Source organism: Tachyglossus aculeatus, chromosome 20 (genome assembly GCF_015852505.1).
Source record: "Tachyglossus aculeatus isolate mTacAcu1 chromosome 20, mTacAcu1.pri, whole genome shotgun sequence".
In the NCBI taxonomy this organism is placed as follows: Eukaryota; Metazoa; Chordata; class Mammalia; order Monotremata; family Tachyglossidae; genus Tachyglossus; species Tachyglossus aculeatus.
In genome coordinates, this window is record NC_052085.1 from 20858353 (window position 1) to 20881438 (window position 23086).

At 41.9% G+C, this 23086-nt stretch overlaps 1 long non-coding RNA gene across 2 annotated transcripts in view; it reads right to left on the reverse strand.

The window, feature by feature from the left end:
• LOC119941543 overlaps nt 1–22649 on the reverse strand; it is a 44302-nt gene extending 21653 nt beyond the window's left edge. Inside the window, exons 1-3 of one of the 2 annotated variants that reach the window (XR_005455223.1) lie at nt 22616–22649; nt 18036–18176; nt 16175–16409 (exon numbers count right to left, since the gene is read on the reverse strand). This is a non-coding gene — a long non-coding RNA (uncharacterized LOC119941543). Of the gene's footprint in view, nt 1–16174; nt 16410–18035; nt 18177–22615 lie in introns of those variants that run through there. The other variant, XR_005455224.1, reaches the window with a different exon arrangement.
• Between the last annotated feature and the right edge of the window lie 437 nt (nt 22650–23086).

The window sequence follows — 23086 nt, forward strand, 5'->3', positions numbered from 1 at the left end:
CCGTGACCTCATCTGTAAAATGGGGATTGAGACTGTGAGCCCCACCTGGGACAGGAACTGTGTCCAACCCAATTTGCCTGTATCCACCCCAGTGCTTAGTACAGTGTCTGGCACAAAGTAAGCATTTAACAAATACCAGAATTACTATTGTTATTATAATCGGTGTATTTCTTGATCCCTGGAAATGATTCTTGGACATTTAACAGGCTGAGTGCTTCCTGGATGCGTAGGACTATCATTGAATTTAGGAACAGACTTCTTGAACTGCTATGCATTTTTCCTACATGGATCATTCCTTGCCAAGAGGAGGGAAGGATTCTGGACAGGGTTTTGGGGAAAGAAAATGCAGAAGACAACAGAATATTTGGCCTCTTGTCATATGATGTTAGGTTTGGTCCTTAGGTGATGCTGCTGGAATTGAAAGAGAGGTTGAAGGGGCATCTTCAGTCAAGTAGGGTCCAAGCTCAGACTCTTGGAACTCTGAGAAGCACCTTGACCTTGTGGACAGAGCACGGAGCCTGGGAGTGGGAGGCCCTGAGTTCTAATCCTGGCTCTGCCACTAGTCTGCTGTGTGACCTTGGCAAGTCACTTTACTTCTCTGTGCCTCAGTTACCTCATCTATAAAATGGGGATTCAGACTGTAAGCCCCACGTGCTTATTCCAGTGCCTGGCACATAATAAGCACTTTTTATATACCATTAAAAGAACAACCACTACTCTTGGCAGTGGGGAGAAGAGAGCTCAGTATGTCCATACAGAATACGCCAAGAGATTTTACTCTGCTTTTCCAATGCAGATGATAAACCCGTGGGATTTCATACAGTCCATCAGCGAATGAAGAAAATTAGCCAGATTTGGCAGTGGCAGCTCAACTTTATACACCTTTCCCAGGGCGGAGCTATCATCCATGGGGAAATTCATTCATTCAATCATATTTATTTAGTGCTTACTGACTGCAAAGCACTGTACGAAGCACTTATCTCCTCAGTGCACCCTGTCTCTACTTAGCATATCACTGACCAGGAGCATTCCTTTCCCTTCCCCCAACATCTATTTCTGAGACCCCTGTAGAGATACAAGGCTCATGGAGTCAGAGATATTTGCTGTTGCAGCTCAGATAAACAAACCCTTTCCCCAGTGTGCAGCTATTAAAGACTCCAGTTTCTCAATGTATTCAGATGGACATAGTTAAGGCACTTGTTTTAAATCTCCTCAGGGATTCTGGAGCTGTCAACAGTATTTGCTTCCCTGCAGGGAGCTGCATAGAGACAGAATCAGGCCCTGCATATTTATTGCTAATGCTTTTCCCTCATACTTAGACTGGGGACCCTATGTTGGGCAGGGTCTGTATCTGAGGTGATATCTGACCTGTATCTACCCCAGTGCTTGGAAACGTGCTTGGCACATATTAACCACTTAACAGATACCATTCTTAAAAGGTGAAATTACTTACCCAAGGTCACACTGCAAGCTAGTGACAGAGCCAGGATTAGAACCCAGGCCCTCTGCCTCCTAAATCCATGCTCTTTCCACTATGGCATGTTGCTTTTAACAAATATTATTATTTTTGTTATTATTCTTATGTGCCTTGCTACAGCAAAGGAGAAGGTTGCTTTTAAGTGCTGCATAGATGAACTTCACATGCCTGACCTGATCGGCAATACCCCAGAGGTGATGGAACCAAAGCTTGTCTATAGCTTTCTTCAAGGACTCCAACAGTTTTCATAACAATCAATCCACCAATCAATTTTTTTTAACTGAACTCTTCCTATGAGCAGAGCACTGTACTAGGCGCTTGAGAGAATACAATGCAACAGAGTTGGTAGGCACATTCTCTCCCAACAAGTAACTTACAGTCTAGAGGAGCAGAGCAATCAGTTTGCTTGGCTTGTTAGGAAATCTGGTTGGTATCAAGCCATTCTTTTCCTGAAATAAATAGATGAAACTTTGAGGCACTCAAGATGAACTCTTCAGTTATTTGAATAGGAATTGTGGGAATAGAGTGAATTCCACCAATGGATCAATCAATCAACTGTATTTATTGGGCACTTACTGTGTACAGAGCACTGTAATAAGCACTTGGGAGGGTACAACACAACAATATAATGTACACATTCTCTGGCCACCATGAGCTTATACTCTGGAGGGGGTGTGAAAGAGAGGGAGGGCTTGCTTTTCAATCAGTCATACTTACTGAGTGCCTTCTGCGTACCAAACACTTTACTAAGTACTTGGGAGAGTACAATGAAGTTGAAAGACTTTTCCACCCCCTTGTTGAAATGCAGGCTCATCAGCTATCAGAACCCAGGGTTAACTGTTGCACATCCATTTGATCATTGGATGTTAAGCACTGAATGGTACTAAGCCTAATAGTTATAATTAAGGGAATAACTTGGAGCTGAAATAGGTAAAGCCCAAAGTGGTTACTTAGATTAAATACTACTGGGAAAGGTTCTCTCTTGAAATTGTACCAGTAAGCGTGACTAAGGATTTGGCTAAATGAATTTCACTTCTGGAGACAGGTGGAAGACACGGCATCCAAAGTGGCTTTAAAAACTCTGGAACAACTGAGCTTTAAAGAACAATGCTGTCCATGAGTTGTCGCTGTCATTTGTGTTTGAAGATGATGCCATTTTTGGTGGTGAAATTTACCCAAGGTACACTGTGGTTGGGAAGACCGATACAGAACTGACAATTCTTACCACCCGGGACACCCACAGAGACTATTCTTTGTGGGGTTGGATGTGGTCTGCTTCATATAAGCTAGGCTGACCGATTTTCTACAAATAATTTAGTGAGAGTCTGCCCTATCATCCACCATTTGCCTCCTTTTGAATAGTGATGCAAGTAGGATAGGAAAAGGGCAAAGGACGAGAAAAGAAAGAGAAAGCTTTGTCCCTCTGTTTGCAGCTGTAGCCCATCTCAGTGGGGTGGCCTGGGCCTTAATCCTCTCCTCGGCAAATTTGAAACTCTACAATGACTATTGTAGTGGATAGAGCATGGGCCTGGGAATTAGACGTCATGGGTTCTAATCCTGGCCCTGCCACTTTTCTGTTGTGTGACTTTGGGCAAATCACTTCATTTCCCTGGGCCTCAGTTACCTCATCTCTATAATGGGGATTAAGACTATGAGCTTCATGTGAGATAGGGACTGTATAATAATAATAATGATGATGGTATTTGTTAAGCATTTACTATGTGCAAAGCACTCTTCTAAGTGCTGGGGGAATACAAGGTGATCAAGTTGTCCCATGTGGGGCTCACAGTCTTAATCTCCATTTTACAGATGAGGTAACTGAGGCTCACAGAAGTGAAGTGACTTGCCCAAGGTCACACAGCAGACAGTTGGGGGAGCCAGGATTAGAACCCATGACCTCCAACTCCCAAGCCTGTGCTCTTTCCACTGAGCCACACTGCTTCTCCATCTGATTGGCTTGTATCTATCCCAGTGCTTAGAACAGTGCTTGGTACATAGTGAGCACTTTACAAACGCCATTGCTGTTACCATTATTAATAACATTAATTCCCCTGACAGGAGATTCCATGATCACCATAGAGGGAAAGGGGAGGAGGGAACTGCCCTAAGGAGGAAACATGGGAGAGGGTTGTGTTGCAAGCAAGCAACAACATGTTGAGAGGCGGCAAGGTCTAGCAGAAAAAGCACAATGCTGGGAAGTTCTGGGTTCTAATCCTGATCTGCCACTTGCTGCTTTGTGACCTGGGGAAGTCAATTTCTCTGTGCCTCATTTTCCTCATCTGCATAAGGAGGTTTGAACACCTGCTCTCCCTTCCCCAACGTGAGCCCCGTGTACAACAGGGATTGCATTCCATAACACTGTAACGTACCTACCCTAGTGCTTAGCACTTTGGAAGTGCTTAAAAATACCATTTTTATTAATAGGGAATCTGCCAATTATTGAACGTGGCCCTTCTGGTGATTCTCTCTATTCTACCCAGTGCTTTTTCTCAAAACAGCTACCCTGCTTCTGATCATCTCATGCCACGTTAGTCTGTGGGCTGCTGTTATTTCCCAGCATTGCACAGATGTGCTACAGTGTTTGAAGTTGTGTTTTGAGGATCATTAGTCATTGTTTGAACTGCACTTGATGTAACCATCAACTTCCCTCGCATCTCCCCTGAGTTAGTTCGCCGTTCTGCCATTGTTGGGGGATTCTGGGGTCACATACTCTGTGTACACATCTACTCGTTACGTGTCTGCTAATTCTGCTATATTGTCCTCTCCCAAGCGCCTAGTACAGGACTCCTCCCACTGTAAGCTCTCAATAAATATTAATAATAATAACTGTGGTATTTGTTAAGTGCTTACTATAATGATAATAATAATAATAATGATGGTGGTATTTGTTAAGTGCTTACTATGTGCAAAGCACTGTTCTAAGCACTGGGGGGGATACAAGGTGATCAGGTTGTCCCACGTGGGGGTCACAGAGGTAACTGAGGCACAGAGAAGTTAAGTGACTTGCCCAAGGTCACACAGCTGACAAGTGGCTGAGCTGGGATTCAAACCCATGACCTCTGACTCCCAAGCCCACGCTCTTTCCACTGAGCCACGCTGCTTCAATGTGCCAAGCACTATACTAAGTGCTGGGGTGGATGCAAGCAAGTCGGGTTGGATACAGTCCCTGTCCCACATGGGGCTCACAGTCTCAATCCCCATCTTATAGATGAGGTCACCAAGGCACAGAGAAGAGAAGCGACTTGCCCAAGGTCACACAGCAGCCACCTTTTGACACCCAGACCCGTGCTCTATCCACTAGGTTAGGCATTGATCGATCGATCGAGTCTTAGCAGGAAGGATTGCTTCGGCGATGTTTAGCCTGGCTCAGTTCCAGGACCTGCAGTCTGAGCGATAACCGATGTAAATCCAGCACAAAGAGGCATGAAAAGACACTCAAGAGAATGAGCATACATACAATTTTGTTCTAGCTATATAAATGGACACAGAAATTACCTCTTCAGGGTACTCCTAAGCCCTACCATGATGGCCGTGTCTATATGACACTGAACACATGTTTGGGGAAGAAATGAATCAGTGCATATGCAGGCTCTAATCTGCTGTGTGACTTGGGGCAAATCACTTCACTTCTCTGGGCCTCAGTTACCTCATCTGTAAAGTGGGGATTAAGACTCTGAGCCCCATGTGGGACAGGGACTGTGCCCAACCTGATTAACTTGTATCTACCTCTGGGCTTGAAACAGTGCTTGGCACACAGTATGCGCTTGACAAGTATCATATTAATTAAGCACTTAATACAGTAATCTGCACACTGCAAGTGCTTAATAAAAACCCATTATTTGGGGGAGTCCAGCGTAAGTAAGTGGGGGGAGATTTAGGCATATGGAGAGGTTTAGGGTTATCTTTAGATGATAAGTGAGAGAGACAGGCTCCTCAGAACATCCCACAGAAAGGGCCAAAGTGGGTATAGCAGAACAGCAGCCTCGCAACCACAGGATTTTCTTTGCCAAACTGTTGAAGCAGACCGATGTGGAAATCAGCTTCATCAGTTTAAAACCGTAAATAGATTGAATTTTTCCTTTATTCTTACTATTTGGAGATGATGGAGATAAGGACCAGGTCTCCTGATTTTCTGTTATTTGCTCTTTCCGGTAGTCCACGCTGCTTCTCAGGAAGGCTTCCATAAAAAAATCCATATGATGTCACTACATTATTCTGTGGGTCCTGCATAACTCACAGCGTGTGGGCCATCATTCTAGGGAGAAGATGGAGAATATTTCCCCATTTCAGGATGGCCAAGTGCCTGAAGACGGCCCCAGGACAAAGAAACGTTCAAAGCTGAAGAGCTAAAGAACTGCATTTAGTTCTGGAGTGTTAAAATAGCCATTAGAGAAGGGGAGTTACCCAATGAATGGAGAAGAAGAGAGACTTTTTCAGAAATCCAGAAGGCCTGGCTCTCAGTGGTCACCAGTTCACACGTTCTCTTTGCTTTGATGTAGACAATAAATGCCAGAGGGAGTAGGGGGTGAATGGAAGGTGAGAAAGCAGAGTGGATAGAGCCTGGGCCTGGGAATCAGAAGGACCTGGGTTCTAATTCTGCCTCTGCCACTAGTTTGCTGTGTGACCTAGGGCAAATCACATATCTTCTCTGTGCCTCAGTTACCTCATCTGTAAAATGGGGATTACGACTGTGAGCCCCATGTGGAACAGGAACTGTGTCCAACCTGATTTACTTGTGCCCACCCCAGTGCTTAGAACAGTGCTGGGCACATAGTTGGGAGGTGGCACGAACTGGCAGTTAGAAGATCGACTTTCGAGTCCCCAGTTATGCACTGGCCTACTCTGTTACTTTGGACAACTCACCTAACCTCTCTGGGCTTCAGTTTACTCATTTGTAGCATTGTGAGCCCTTTATGGGACTGGGACTCTGTAAGTATTTTAATATGTATCATAATTAATAATAACAAAAATGATTTGGGTATTTGTTTTGTTTTGTTGTCTCTCTTCCCCTTCTACCTACTTGTTTTGTTTTGTTGTCTCTGTTCCCCTTCTACACTGTGAGCTCGTTGTTGGGTAGGGACCGTCTCTATGTGTTGCCGATTTGTACTTCCCAAGTGCTTATTACAGTGCTGTGCACACAGTAAGCGCTCAATAAATACAATTGAAGGAATGAATGAATTTCCCAAGCACTGTTCTAAACCCCGGGGTGGACGCAAGATAATCTTTTTGGACACAATCTCTGTCATGTGGGGCTCACAGTCTGAATAAGGCCAGGAATTTAATTCCCATTTGACAGATGAGGAAGCTGAGACACATAGAAATTAAGAGACTTGACCAAGGTCACCCAGCAGGCAAATGGCAGAGCCAGGATCAGAACTCAGGCCCTCTGACTCCCAAACCCATGCTCTTTCCACTAGGCCACACAGCTTCTCATGCAATAATTGCAATTGGACCTCACAATGTTTTCCTCAGGTAAGTCTGGCCTAAGCCTTCCGGCTGGGATGCCTTTGTAATGGCAACTTGGAAACTTGTAATAATATATATAAGTCAGTAAGTCTGAGTAGAGGAAAGAGTAGCCATGTTATCAGTATTTAGATCCAAAGCACGTTTCTTGTGGTAACAGATACCTATCAGTCCCATTTATGAATTGGTGGAGCTAAAGAAGAGTGGGAATGTCAGTACCATTAATTATCTCTAGCTGTTAATGAAGTAGAAGATGTAGCATCAGGAAGTCCAGCACATCCTGCAAGCATTAATTACATTTTGATATGCTTATCTTGTTTCTTCAATGTGGTAAAATCATGTAGAAGAGTTAACGTACGCAGCAGGTGGACGGAGAAGTTGGAACACAAATTTGAAGGAAGGCGGGGTGAACGGGGATGGGGGAGAATAAGGGCAAGACCCATAAAAATATAAAATAAGTGATTTAGGTAGACAACAGGAATCAATCAATCAATCAATTGTATTTATTGAGCACTTACTGTGTGCAGAGGACTGTACTAAGCGCTTGGGAAGTACAAGTTGGCAACATATAGAGACGGTCCCTACCCAACAGTGGGCTCACAGTCTAGAAGGAAGAGTTCCACTGAGCCACCCAGCAACAAAAAGCAAGTGTACACCCACTTTGCTTTTCCTCTCTTTTAATATCTGTCTCCCCGTGTGGATTGTAGGCTCCTTGTGGGCAGGGATCATGTCTAATAATAATAATGGTATTTGCTAAGCATTTACTATGTGCCAGGTACTGTACTCTGCACTGGAGTGGATACAAGCAAATAGGATTGGATGCAGTCCCTGTCCCGCATGGGGCTCACAGTCTTAATCTCCATTTTACAGATGAGTTAACTGAGGCACAGAGAAGTGCCTTAGTCAAGCGCTTAGTACAGTGCTTAGTAAGCACTCAATAAATACGATTGAATGAATGAAGTGATGTGACTTGCCGAAGGCCACACAGCTGACAAGTGGCAGAGTAGGGTTTAGATTCATTCATTCATTCATTCAATCATATTTATTGAACGCTTACTGTGTGCTGAGCACTGTACTAAGTGTTTGGGAAGTACAAGTTGGCAACATATAGAGACGGTCCCTACCCAACAGCGGGCTCACAGTCTAGAAGGGGGAGACAGACAACAAAACAAAACATATTAACAAAGTAAAATAAATAGAATAAATATGTACAAATAAAATAAATAAATAAATAGAGTAATAAATACGTACAAACATATATACATATATACAGGTGCTGTGGGGAGGGGAAGGAGGTAAGGTGGGGGGATGGGGAGAGGGACGAGGGGGAGAGGAAGGAGAGGGCTCAGTCTGGGAAGGCCTCCTGGAGGAGGTGAGCTCTCAGTAGGGCTTCGAAGGGAGGAAGAGAGCTAGCTTGGCAGATGGGCAGAGGGAGGGCATTCCAGGCCGGGGGAGGATGTGGGCCGGGGGTCGATGGTGGGACAGGCGAGAACGAGGCACAGTGAGGAGATTAGCGGCAGAGGAGCGCAGGGTGCGGGCTGGGCTGGAGAAGGAATCCTCGTCCTCCCCATGACTTTCCCATCACAGTAGGCGGCACCACCATCCTTCGTGTCTCACAAGTCCCTAAATAAATCTGTGGTTCTCATTCTCCCAGCAAGAACCCCAGGCTGGACCAGTCTGGGCAAATAACAGTGGCAGTGGCCCAGGGGCAAGTCACTTAACTACTGTGTGCCTCAATTACCTCATCTGGAAAGTGGGGATTAAGACTGTGAGCCCCATGTGGGACATGGACTGGGTCCAACCTGATTAGCTTGTATCAACCCCAACACTTCAAACAGTGCTTGGCACATAGTAAGTGTTTAACAAATAGTATTACTGTTATTATCATCACAGACCAGGACGCAGGACTGACACTGAGTTAGAGCTGAAGATGATTCTGTCCCAGGCTGGATTTTCTGCTTCTGCTCTTTGTTTTCCTTGGTTTTAGAACAGTCCCGCCTTCTGACCGACAGGAACTGTGGGAGGTTATGTGGAGGCTGTAGAGGAAATCTCTTTGCCACTTGAATGGGTTTGGCCAGCTTGGATCTGGCTTGGTAATGAATCAGGAGTGGATGTTGTTTATTGTTGTCATACTTTCCCAAGCGCTTAGTACAGTGTTCTGCACACAGTAAGAGCTCAGTAAATACCATCGATTGATCCAAGAGGATGGGATTGTATCTGCAATCCATTGCATTTATGCACCAGCGTGTGTTCTGTCTTTGAAAATCTGGTCATCTGAGAGTGAATCTTTGTTTTTAATTAACAGAGAATAGGTGCATTATTTGGAGGAAAATCCTGGAACCAGTGAGAATGGTAGCATTTGTTAAGAGCTTACTATGTTCTAAGCACTGTACTAAGCACTGGATAGATACAAAATAATCAGGTTGGAATCAGTCTCTGTCCCCCCTGGTGTTTACAGTCTAAGTGGGAGGAAGAACAGGTACTGAATTCCCATTTTACAGATGACGAAACAAAGGTACAGAGAACTTGAGTGACTTCCCCAAAGCCACAAACGAGCAAGTAGCAGATGAGATTAGAACCCATGTTCTCTGAATCCCCAAACTGCGCTTTTTCCATTAGGACATCCAGTGGCATAGTAAATGCTTAATAAATACCACTATTATTATTATTATTGTTATTATTATTATGTCTGCTACTCCATCCTCTGCCAGCACCAGTGAAACAAGAACTGTAGCACAGTAGACGTTTTATGTAGCAAAGTCTTGATGTATTTTTAAAGTATGTTGAAATAGGAGGGGAAAAATAGTATATTTTTCCAAGTATGGAAACTAGTAGTGACTTTTTACAGTTTTTTTAATGTTATTTGTTAAGCACTTAATATGTGCCAGGCACTATGCTAGGCCTTGGAGTAATAATAATAATTATGGTATTTTTTAAGTTCTTAATATGTGTCAGGCACTGTACTAAGCACTGGGGTAGATAAAAGCTAATCAGGTTGGATATAGTACCCGTCCCTCACGGGGCTCGTAGTCTTAATACCCATTTTACAGATGAGGTTACTGAGGCACAGAGGAGTTAAGTGACTTTCCCAAGGTCACACAGCAGAAAAGAAGCGGGGCTGGGATTGACGCCAAGGCCTGTGCTCTATTCACTGGGGGAGACTGCTTCTCTTCCTTGTACCCCCTTTCCCCAAGTGGCCTACTTAAACCCACCTCAGGGAGTCAGAGGCTAAATCTCAGTAGACAAACAATAAAATGATTTGGATTTCTTTCCTGTCTTGATCCAAGGAAGCTTGATTGGCAGAGTAAGAACAATCTTTTTGGTTAGCTCTTCTCCACATGGCAGGTCCCAAATCAAGGTATGGTTTGTGAGTTGTGGCAACTTATTTTTTTCTTTCTGGGAGTTAAAGACTGTGGAAAGGTCACATTTGATAAAGGAAATAGCATTGTTGGTTTGGGTAGAGGGAAGTCTGTGTATAAACAAATTACCCCAGAATTAATATTACAAGAGGTGAGTCTCCTGTTTCAATCTTGGTGCCAAGAATATCCACAAGACATTGATATTTCTCACTCCTAGCTTCCTGAACTTAACATGCCTTACGCATCTCCTTGCCTTGATGAGCCAGATGGCTTGCATACACCAGAGAGAATTGGACTTGACAACCAACGTAGTCATACTAAATATATGCGTGGTTAAATATTTTTCCACATCCTAAAAATCACCTCAGGGCACTGGATCTAAGACCACATAGTTTCTTCTCCTCAAAAACGAAGTCAAATTGTAAATTACGTCGAGGTGAGGAGAACAAACGAGTGGTACAGAGACCAAAGTGGAAGTTCCTTTAAAATGCTGAATGATGGAAATGATACCTAGAACCTCAAGTTTTCATTAATAAATATGGAGGCAACAGTAAACATCGGGACCAAATAATAATAATAATGATTATGGTACTTGTTAAGCACTTACTATGTGCCAAGCACTGTTCAAAGTTCTAGGATAGATTTAAGTTAGGTTGGGCACAGTCCCCGTCCCACATAGGGCTCACGCTCTTAATCCCCATTTTACAGATGAGGTAACTGAGGCCCAGAGAAGTGAAGTGACTTGCCCAAGGTCACAGAGCAGACATGTGGAGGAGCTGGGATTAGAACCCGTGACCCGCTGACACCCAGGCCCGTGCTCTATCCACTGAGCCACGCTGCTTCTCAAAGAGTGGTCATTATATCATCTGTATATATGTATATATGTTTGTACATATTTTTTTTTACTCTATTTACTTATTTAATTTATTTGTACATATCTATTATATTTATTTTATTTTGTTAGTATGTTTGGTTTTGTTCTCTGTCTCCCCCTTTTAGACTGTGAGCCCACTGTTGGGTAGGGACTGTCTCTATATGTTGCCAATTTATACTTCCCAAGCGCTTAGTACAGTGCTCTGCACATAGTAAGCACTCAATAAATACGATTGATGATGATGATGATATCATCTCCAACCTCACCGGCTCTGACATCCCATTCTCTGACAACAACCTTCTTAACAATGCTTTCCTTCTATCGTGTCCCCCCCACCCAATACCAAACACTGTATTCTCTTCCCACAGAGATCTCCAATTTCAAGACCCTTCCAATTATCCCAAACATCAAGACTCATTTGAGAAGCAGTGTGGCCTAGGGGCTAGAGCCTGGGCCCGAGAGTCAAGTGGACCTGGGTTATAACCTCAGCTCAGCCACTTGACTGCTGTGTGACCTTGGGCAAGTCATTTCACTTCTCTGTGCCTCGGTTACCTCATCTGTAAAATGAGGATTGAGACCGTGAGCCCTATGGGGGACAGGGACCGTGTCCATCCTGATTAGCTCGTACCTACCCCAGTGGTTAGTATAGTGCCTGGGACATAGTAAGCGCTCAACAACTACCATAAATCAACTCAAATCTCTGACCTGCCCCTCTGTCGATCTTGCACCACAAACTCCCAGCTCTGGTCCCCTTCCAGACTGCATTTTCTCTGTCAAACCTAGTGCAGTGGCCGTGTGATAGTCTTAAAAACACACCAAAAAGCTTCAAAACGCGAGTGCTCTCCAACCTTCTCTACACCTGTAATCTCCTCATGGGCAGGATTCATGTCCATCTGTTCTTTCCCAAGTGCTTAGTACAGTGTTCTGCCCCCAGCAAGTGCTCAATAAATATCTCTGATTGACTGTGAGACCTGGATCCCATATAGGCATTAAATCCAATTTCTTGAGCAGTCCCATCACCTTTATTTACTGGCCACATGCGATATCAAAGCAGCGTGGCTCAGTGGAAAGAGCTCGGGTTTTGGAGTCAGAGGTCATGGGTTCAAATCCTGGCTCTGCCACTTGTCAGCTGTGTGACTTTGGGCAAGTCACTTCACTTCTCTGTGCCTCAGTTACCTCATCTGTAAAATGGGGATGAAGACTGTGAGCCCCCCGTGGGACAACCTGATCACCTTGCAACCTCCCCAGCGCTTAGAACAGTGCTTTACACACAGTAAGCGCTAAATAAATGCCATTATTATTATTATCAAATGACAAAATAGGATCACGAACAATAAAGTATGTAAAGGATGTAGTTACTCTCCTAGCTTTGAAGCTGTGCTCACCTAAACCCAGCTATGCAGTGTAGAACATGTAAAGAAAATGAGCAAAGGTGGGGTCCCCAAACAGCTGTTGTACAGAGACCTGAAACTGGGAAATCAAGAGCAGAGAAGGCAAAGGAAATATTTTAAGGATTTTGAAAAACAAAGCTTCAGGCAATGCTACATCCCCGCTGAAACCTGGGAGTCAGTTGCTGGGGATAGACCAGCATGGCACCTTGTTATCAAGAAAGGAGTGACTCTGAGCACAGAGAAAAAATAAAAGACAAATAAGCAAAAGAAAAAAAACAATAGCAGGTGCTGCAAATATTCAGCATGGCAGCATAATAAAGGATGGCTTTGTTGCGTGCATGTAATAGTAGTTGTCTTCTTCAAATGTGAAAGACAGCTACATATTTTTTTTTCAAATTTTGCATCCCCAGTTACCTAGACAGTAACCCGTGTATTTATCCCCTCTTTCCCTTTTGCGCTATCTGTTAATTATTTTAATGCCCATCTCCCTGGCTAGAATGTAAACTCCTTGTGGGCAGGACCCATGTCTACTCATTCTACTGAACTTCCCCAAATGCTTAAAATAAAATAACTCCACCGTGAAGTCAATTCGGCTATGTCAAGGACCTAGATATTCTATTTTGCAGAACTCTGTTCATTGTAGCAGAACTTTATTTAGATTATTCTTTAAAACAAATGACAACTTAAAAAAAAGGAAAATACATCAGTCTGATTGACAGGAAAATACTTTTTATCCATTGCAACATTAATTGTGATATTTGTTCAGCACTTACTATGTGCTAGGCACTGTAATGAGCGCTGGGATAGATACATGCTAATTAGGGTGGACACAGTTCGTGTCCCACATGGGGCTCACAGTCTTAATTTCCATTTTACAGATGAAGTAACTGAGGCACAGGGAAGTGAAATGCCCAAGGCCTCACAGCAGATAAGTGGCTGAGCCAGGATTAGAACCAATGACCTTCTGACTATTAGGCCCATGCTCTATCCACTACTCGATGCTGCCTCCAGTACAGTTGTCCCTCATATCATTTCTTATCTCATTAGCGATTTTGTTCAACTTTGGAGTAGATTTGTAGGTATTTCTATGACAGGATCAGAAGCAGGTGAAAATGTTGTACAAAAATAAAAGATTATTAAAAAGGGCAAAAGGAAATATTACCAATACCAGAGTTTGGGAGTAGGAGGTCTGAATATGATCTCACTGCATCACTTTGGAATTCTTGACTGTGCTTTTCACCGCTGCAGGCACGAAACTAGATCAGTCTGTTTGAGGTATTGAATTCATTGTTGGGATTCTGCGGTCTGTCGGAATAGCGAGGAGCTGATGGTAATTTTTTGGATAGCAGATGGGAGTTGGTGATTTATTCTCTCTGGACAAGGCAAGTGATTAGCTAAAAAGACTACAGAGAAGCAAAAGTACCTACGCATTCCATTTGATTCATTATATTTCATCAGCATAATGGTTCTTAAAGAGCCACACAATTTGACTTCATTGCATTTTGAAAGGCTCGCTCTTTGCTCAACCAAGCTTCATTTTTCACGGGCAAGATTCTTGGAAGGCAATGCAGGTGGCTAGCTCGCTAAAGAGTTGTGAGGGAGAACTCAGCAGTATTCTGCGTCGTGGAATACTAACGCCCTCCTATACACTGCTGCCTGAGAAACTATTTCTAGCTGGAAACAAGAGGGAATCCCAACCTGACAAAGATAGCCTCCTGAAATAAATTATACTTGAGACGTTTTTCTCTAGTATCAGACTGCAGTCACGATTGTATACCAAAGTTCGATGGTTTTCCTTCCTGTTTTATGAAAGCACTGAAGCTTCCTTCTAAGTAATATGCTGATGGATTTTACTCTTATATTCTTCTTTTATATTGACAGTGATACTGTATCTATCACAGAACTTATTACAGTGCTTGGTACATAGCAATCATCAATGTTAGTATCATCTATAAATTACAATGGTTCTTCATTTATTTACATTCCATTTATCACCCACACACATGTTCATATTCAGACTGTGTTGTCGGAGCTCAAGATCTGCTGCCTGCCTATCTCTGTGAATCGGGTATTTGATTATGTCCCATTTCATGTCTCCTATTTGATCCCATCCCCTCCTATCTTACCTGGCTGCTTTCCAGCTACAGTCTAGCACATTTACTTTACTCCTCTAGTGCCAACCAACCCACTGTACCTCAATCTTATCTATTGCACCACCGCTTGCCCACACCCTCCTTCTGGCCTGTAACTCCCCGTGGCAATGACACAGTGTGATGATGTCACACAAGACATGCCTCATGACATCAGATGACATGAAGAAGGATGGTTCTCTCCTCACTGCACATGCCCCCCATGAATTCACCACTGTTTTGGGCTTAGAAATAATAATAACAATAATAATAATAATAATCTCTTCTCTAGGCTAAAGAATTCTAATTCTTTTCTCTTACACCTCTATTTCTAAACTTCACTCATTTTCATTGTTCCCTTTTAGATCCCACAAATTCTTTGTTTTTTGGACTGTGGAACCTAGAATGGGAAGAACAGTTCTAGCATCCCTAGAAAGGACCATAATTTTGGGCTTAGAAAAAAGTGAAAATGAACTCTAATTTTGATGAATGCCGCTGAAACATCTGGTTGGTGACTAATATTTTAGCATGAGGGGAAGACATTCTACTTTCAAGGCAATTTTTTTATAATTACTCAAACTATTAGCACTTTATTCTGCTTTTACTGACCAATTAGCACTTGGATTTATACCCTTTATACACTCCTCCCTCAGCCCCACAGCACTTATGCACATATCCATAATTTATTTATTTATATTAACATCTGTCTCCCCCTTTAGACTGTAAGCTTACTGTAAGCAGGGAACATTTCTACCAACTCTGTTATTTTGTAGTCTCCTAAGCGCTTAGTACACTGCTCTGCACACAATAAGCACTCAATAAATGTGATTGATTAATTGAAGTTGGCTACTTTTTGAAGGACACCCTAACAAAGGTTGCCCTAACTCCTCCAAGAAGCAATGTGAAGCAGGTGACTAATGTTAAGAGCACAAAGCCCGGGAGTCAGAGGATCTGGGTTTTAATCTTAGCAATTTTGTAAATATATATATAAAAGGCTTCCTGGAAATCTCTTTCTGGATCATTGAGACCATGGAGTTTTGGAAAGAGCATATTTTGACAGTATAAAGTTAGCACTGATGAAGGGCAGAAATGGCCAGGGCGATTGTGTGCAGGCATAGTGGATGAAGGATGATGAAGAGAGTATTGAAGGAAAGGCAAGCAGTAGAAGTGAGAAGTACTCCAGCAAACTTGGGTAGAAAATAAACTAAGAAAGAAACAGTATAAGATAATAGTAGTAATGGTATTTGTTAAGTGTTTACTATGTGCTTAATTAATTGTGCTTAAGCACTTAGTGCTTAAGCTTAATTAATTAGTGTACTTAATTGCTGTGGTAGATACAAGATAATCGGGTTGGACACAGTCCCTGTCCCACATGGGGCTCACAGCCTTAATCCCCATTTTACAGATGAGGAAACCAAGGCACAGAGAAATTAAATGGCTTGCCCAAGGTCACACAAGTAGACAAGTGGCAGAGTGGGGATTAGAAATGGCATGCTCTTAGTTGAAAGATATGGAGAAAAGATTCTTGAAGGCAAAGAGAATCAATCAATCATTTTTATTTAACTCTTACTATGTGCAGAACACTGTATTAAGCATTAGGGAGAGTACAATATAAGAGTTGGTAGACATGATCCCTGCCACGAGGTGATAAATCTCATTTGGATGGCAGGAATGGGATGAATCTTCAATTGCTTCTCTGTGCCTCAGTTTCCTCATCTGTAAAATAGGGATTCAATTCCCGTTCTCCTTCCTGCTTCGACTGTGAGCCTCACATAATAGCAGTAATTAGTAATAATAATAATCGGGCTATTTGTTAAGCGCTTACTATGTGCCAGGCACTGTACAAGCAAATTGGGTTGGACTCAGTCCCCGTCCCATGTGGGGCTCACAGTCTCAATCCCCATTTTACAGGTAAGGTGACTGAGGTGCAGAGAAGTGAAATGACTTGCCCAAGGTCATACAGTAGACAAGTGGCAAAGCTGGGATTAGAACCCATGATCTTCGGACTCCAAAACCCGTGCTCTATCTATTAGGCCAAGCTGCTTCTCATGCTGCCATATGGAACAGAGACTGTCCGGCCTGATTAACTTGTATCTGCCCCATCAGTTAGAACAATGCTTAACACATAATAAGTGCTTAACAAATATCATAAAAAATAAATCAACCCATACCATGGACTGATTTATCTAAAATAAGTTAATGGACTGCAATTTGGCATTGTTAGTGTCCCCCATATGGTAAAAAGTATGGTAAAGCATAGATAAAACCATTTCAACTTGTTTGGATCTTTGCATGTCAGTTTGCTCTTGGCCTTCTAGTTTTCTTCAACCCCAGATGTGAAGGTGAAACTGATAGAGACTTGTTTAAATATAGTCTTAGCTATAGCCCTGAGGGAGCTAATTCAATGAAGCCCTGATACATGGTTAGTCCGAGTAGTAATTTCCATTTTGATAATTATATCTCCCAATTCAGAGCCATGTAATGCTCAACTTTCAAAATTAGATAGAAAAGAAGCGTGTCCTCTTGCCAGGACAGGATAAGTTTCATTTAGTTTTGAAAGGTCAGGCTAGAGACTTTTCAAAATGGCACATCCAAGATGCATAATTTTTTTTAAATATTAAGTACTTACTGTGTGCCAGACACTGTACTAAGTGCTGAGATTAATGCAAGATAATATGGTAGGACCGAGTCCCAGTCCCACATTCAATTGTATTTATTCATTCGATCTATTTACTGAGCGCTTACTGTGTGCAGAACACTGTACTAAGAGCTTGGAATAGTATAATACAACAGTAAACAGACACAATCCCTGTTCACAAGGAGCTTACAGGCTAGAGGACTGTAGGACTCAGTCAATGCTCAAGTTACAGAAGACATAATTGAGGCACAGAGAAGTTAAATGGCTTGCCCAAGGTCACATATCAGACAAGTGGCAGAACCAGGATTAGTACCTAGCTCTTCTGACTCTAAGACCCAGACTCTTTCCACTAGCCACGTTGCTTCCTTGCTAAAATCATTATGGTATTCCAAAATCTAAATATATTTAATCTTAACTTCTCATATGTAAAAGAAATCACTGCAGGTCATTTACGGTCCAGCCTTGTAACTGAAAATCAAGATGAACTTTCACCAAATATCAAAATCAGTAGCTTTCAAAGTAATATTTGCTCTAGAGAATTGTACATTCATACTCTGCAGTGATTAATACAATTCAATTTTCTTCACACAGGTGCAAATACACAATTTATGTTAGAGTTGCTACTGAAGGAAATCCTATTATCTGAAATCCCTGATGGTTCTCTGTTTATACCAGATTAATGTTGTCAGTTTTTAATTACGTACTGCGTGTTTGTTGGACCGCGGCCTGAGTGGTAGATCTGTGGATCAACTTCAAACTTGGCTTTGTTGAGTGTCCTGTCTTCTTCTTCAGATGTCATTTCCCACTGTTGTCTGGTCTTTTGAGCAGGGAGAAGGATTCTTTTACTTAAAAGAAAAAATAGTAACAAACAAATATCGACCAGTGTCAGGATCTTTTACAGTCCCGATGAAGAAACTCTCTATGTCATGGGAATTTGGGGTGCTTGTACATTGTGGGAAGAATGATTTATGATGATGTTTTTCTCACCATGACACCAAGATTAGTCTGTGAGGTCACTGAGGGCAGGGAATGCGTCTACTTATTGTTTTATTTAATTCTCTGAAGTGCTTAGTACAGTGCTTTGCACACAATAAGTGCTCAATAAATATGATTGTATGAATGATTACTTAGTCTCTCAGATTTTTTTTTTTTGGTACTTTGAACTCATCCCAGTATAAACACATTATGAGGTATATTACTATACTCATGTTGGTTTTTATACTCCTTGTTTCATAATAGAAGCAGAGTGGCCTAGTGATATTAAAGCATGAGTTTGGGAATCAGAAGGACCTGGGTTCTAATCCCAGCTCCGCCATTTGTCTGCTATATGATCTTGGGCAAGTACTGTAACTTCTCCGTGCCTCAGTTACTTCCTCTGTAAAATGGTGATTAAGACTCTGAGCTCCATATGGGACAGGGACTGTGTTCAACCGGATTACCTTGTATCCACCCCAGCACAAAATAAGTGTTTAACAAATGCCATTTCAAAAAAAAAAAAAATAGTCTAAGCCTATGTCAGAAAAAGCGGTATCTAAATTAGAGCTGCAATAACAGATAATCAAATCAGGAAAATAATTTTAGCATCATAGGTTCATTGTGGTTTGAGTGGCTTATAGAACAGTGCTCAGTGCTTAGAACAGTGCTTGGCACGTAGTAAGTGCTTAACAAATACCATTATTATTATTATTGTTATTATTATTTCAAATCCCAAAACAGTGGTGAATTCGGGGGCGGGGGGGGGGCGGGGGGGCATGTGCAATGAGGCGAGAACCATCCTCCTTCATGTAATCTGATGTCATGAGGCATGTCTTGTGTGACATCATCACATTGTGTCATCTATTCAGCAAAGCAGGAAGATGTCTCTGGATCCATTTTCTTCAGTGCTGAGTAGCGTCTGGTAGATCCAGGGCTAGGCCAGGGTGGAAGAGGATAGGAACAGTATTCCCTAGTGGGAAGCGCATGGGCCTGGAAGACAGGGAGCAGGGGCTGGGGGTCGGTGGAGGGAGGATCTAATGCTGGTTCTGCTCCTTGCCAGCTGGGTGCTGTTGGGTGAGTCGCTTAACATTTCTGGGCCTTAATTTCTAATCCAGGCTCTGCCACTTACTGTGCATGATCTTGGGCAAGTCTCTTGCCTTTTCTGGGTCTCAGTTCCCTCATCTGTAAAATGGGAATTCAGTTATCTGCCCTCTTTCCTATTTTGACTGTGAACTTCATGTGGCACCTGATTATCTTTCACTCATTCATTCAATCGTATTTATCGAGCGCTTACTGTGTGCAGAGCACTGTACTAAGCTCTTGGGAAGTACAAGTATAATTACCCCAGTGCTTAGAGAAGCAGCGTGGCTCAGTGGAAAGAGCACGGGCTTTGGAGTCAGAGGTCATGGGTTCAAATCCCGGCTTCGCCAACTGTCAGCTGTGTGACTTTGGGCAAGTCACTTAAGTTCTCTGTGTCTCAGTTCCCTCATCTGTAAAATGGGGATTAAGACTGTGAGCCCCCCGTGGGACAACCTGATTTCCTTGTAACCTCCCCAGCGCTTAGAACAGTGCTATGCACATAGTATGCACTTAATAAATACCATCATCATCATCATCATCATGGCACATAGCACTTAACCAATACCAATATTTGATTCAATTCAATCATATTTATTAAGTGCTTACTGTGTGCAAAGCATTGTACTAAGCACTTGGGAGAATACAATACAACAATGGATTATGCAATAATAATCAAAACGATTATTATTATCACTATTATTATTATGAATAATAATCATCATCTGTAAAATGGGGATGAAATGTCTGTTCTCCTGCCCCTTTAGGCTGGGATCCCCTTGTGGGGCAAATATAGTGTCTATTCTGATTGTATTGTTACCTGTCCCAGTGCTTACTACAGTGCTTGTCATACAGTAAGCACTTAAAAACTAGTATTATTATTATTTTTAGGATCAGGGGCAGGCATTCAGAGGCCATGGTTATGGTGATATCAGGGTTTTTGGACATGTGACATAGCACATTACTTAAGACTGTTCTTCCCTGTGTATTTAAAGCCTTTGCTCTGTCTGGCTAGCAGTCAGCTAACTCATTATCTTTTAGGACACCTCAAATGATGATTTTAATTCTCATTTGATGGATTGCTAAATCACATATTTTACTTCTGTTGGCTATTCAAGATTGATACAATAAATCATAAAATTTGGGTCTCGGATTTTAAATAAGTTCCTTCATTTGCATTTTACTGCCCAAGAGTCTTAAAATATGTGATGTAAAGAGCTTGTAAATTAGCTTCAATCATGGTTTTGCCTTAATGCAGCTGTTTAGGCTAAGCACTGTTGAAACAATGTCTTGTGTATGAGGTTTTTTTTTTTAGTTGCTATTAGTCCCCAAGATACAGTCTGTACCTTGCCTGTGAAACTCTCCTGCAAGATTTTTTGACTGAATCAGTGATTTTGAAACCTCTCTAAAGTCTAACTTGTTTACTGAAGTTTATTCTCATTTTAGGCATTTTCCTAATAATTGCTGGGGAACTGCTTTGAGAGACTTGCTATGAAATATATTAGAAGAGGGTAGTTTTGATGAAGTCAAAGGGATGGTTTGAAAACGTTCCTTTTGTTCCAGGTACAGCTTTACTCCACAGGTATTTCATCCCCATTTTACAGATGAGAAACTAAGGCCCAGAAAAGTTAAGTGACTCACAAAGCTGACCATCTTCATTTGTGTTTGCCTTATCTTCACCTTTAGATTTTAAGATTCTGGAAGACAGGGACCTGGCCTTTTATTTATTCTACACATGCATAATTTAGTGTGCTACATATAAGTGATAATTAATTCTGTAAACTCTGACCAAGAATTCCATGGAAATGATAGGCCTAAGCATTATGGACTAGTGAAAAGAGTAAGAGCCCGGGTCCTTTCATTGGCAAGTTTTTTTGTTTTTTTGTAATGGTATTTGTTAATCAATCAATCAATCAATCAATTGTATTTATTGAGCGCTTACTGTGTGCAGAGCACTGTACTAAGCACTTGGGAAGTACAAGTTGGAGGTCTTACTAAGTGCTAGGCACTCTAGTACTGCTGGGGTGGATACAGGATCATCAGTTTGGACACAGTCTCTGTCCCACACAGGGCTCAAAGTCTTAATACCCATTTTACAGGTGAGAGAACTGAGGCACAGAGAAGTAAAGTGACTTGCCCAAAGTCCCACAGCAGTGGTAGAGCCGGGGTTAGAATCCAGGTCTCCTGACTCCATTAAGCCACTCTGCTTCTCAAGTTCCTTCTCTAGTGTGGAAACCCCCTGTGGGCAGGAATCATGACTACCTCCTTTACTGTGTTTTGTTCTCCCAACTGTTTAGTTCAGTGCACTGCACACAGTCAGCTCTCAATAAATACCATTTATTGATTGATTCGAATCTCAGCCCCACCATTTGCCTCCTCCATGACCTTGGGCATCACTTTGCTTCCCTATGTCTAGTTACCTCATCTCTAAAAATGGGGATAATATATCGTTCTCCTTCCACCTTGGACTGAGAGCTCCATGAAAGGCAGGAATTGTATCTGATCTGCTATATTGTAGCAACCCCAGCACTTAGTACAGTGCATGGCACACAACAGATACCATGATTATCATTAACAAATACTACAAGGAGTTCATTCTGTGCTGTGAAAGACAGATCCTGTGCTTTTTCTTTACTCTGATCCTGATAAGCATCCAAATAAAAGAAAAAACTAATCGAACACATTAAAAATAAAAAAAATCAAGCAGCATATGGAGCTTTCACAGGATGGAAGATTTTGTTTCTTTAGATGCCCTCATATTTAGATGGATTTCCTGTAACCATCATTTCTATTTTTTTCCAGTCTCTACCACTGGGTGAAATTGCCAACCACAAACAAGCATGTACTCTTGACTCCAGCACAGCGATGCCTCACTTATTGTATATTTTTTATATGTATTAATGAAATCTGATCGTAAGTTTGTGACTTCGAATATATCAAATCATACCTTTGGAAGGAAAGAAATCACAAAGAAACCCTTGCTTTTTATTTTCATTTTCTTCAACAAAATTTTGATACTTTCACCAATCAATTAGTAATAGAACTGAGCTCTATATGGAGTAAGTGCTCAATGAATAAGCACTTGGGCAAGTATAATAGAAGTTAAAGGGTCATATTCCAAGAAAACAATCATTCACTTTCATAAATACCACTTTAAATGATAAAACCCATAACACATTTTCAGACTTCTTCCTTCATTTTTCTCATTTATCCTTGACCATTCACTACTCACCACTTTAATCACAAGAAGCAGTTTGGCCCAGTGGATAAAGCATGGCCCTGGGAATCAGAAGGACCTGGGTTCGGATCCCAACTCCACCATTTGTCTGCTGTGTGAATTTGAGCAGGTCACTTCACTTCTCTGCGCCTCAGTTACCTCATCTGAAAATGGGGATTAAAGCTGTGAGTACCATGTGGAACATGGACTGTGTCCAATCCGATTAGTTTGCATCTACCCCACTTGAGAGCCTGGCCTAACAAATACCATAAACCAAATATCACTGCTTTGGTTTTCTCCATATACAGTTGACGATAAGGATCTCAAAGTTTCCCAAAGTTCATAAGTGGGATTCCTGTTGGGAACCTCCATAATTCCCAACAATGAGCAATATATATATATATATATATATAATACCATATATAAATATATATAATACCATAAATGCATTATATATTATATATATTATATATTATGCATTTATGG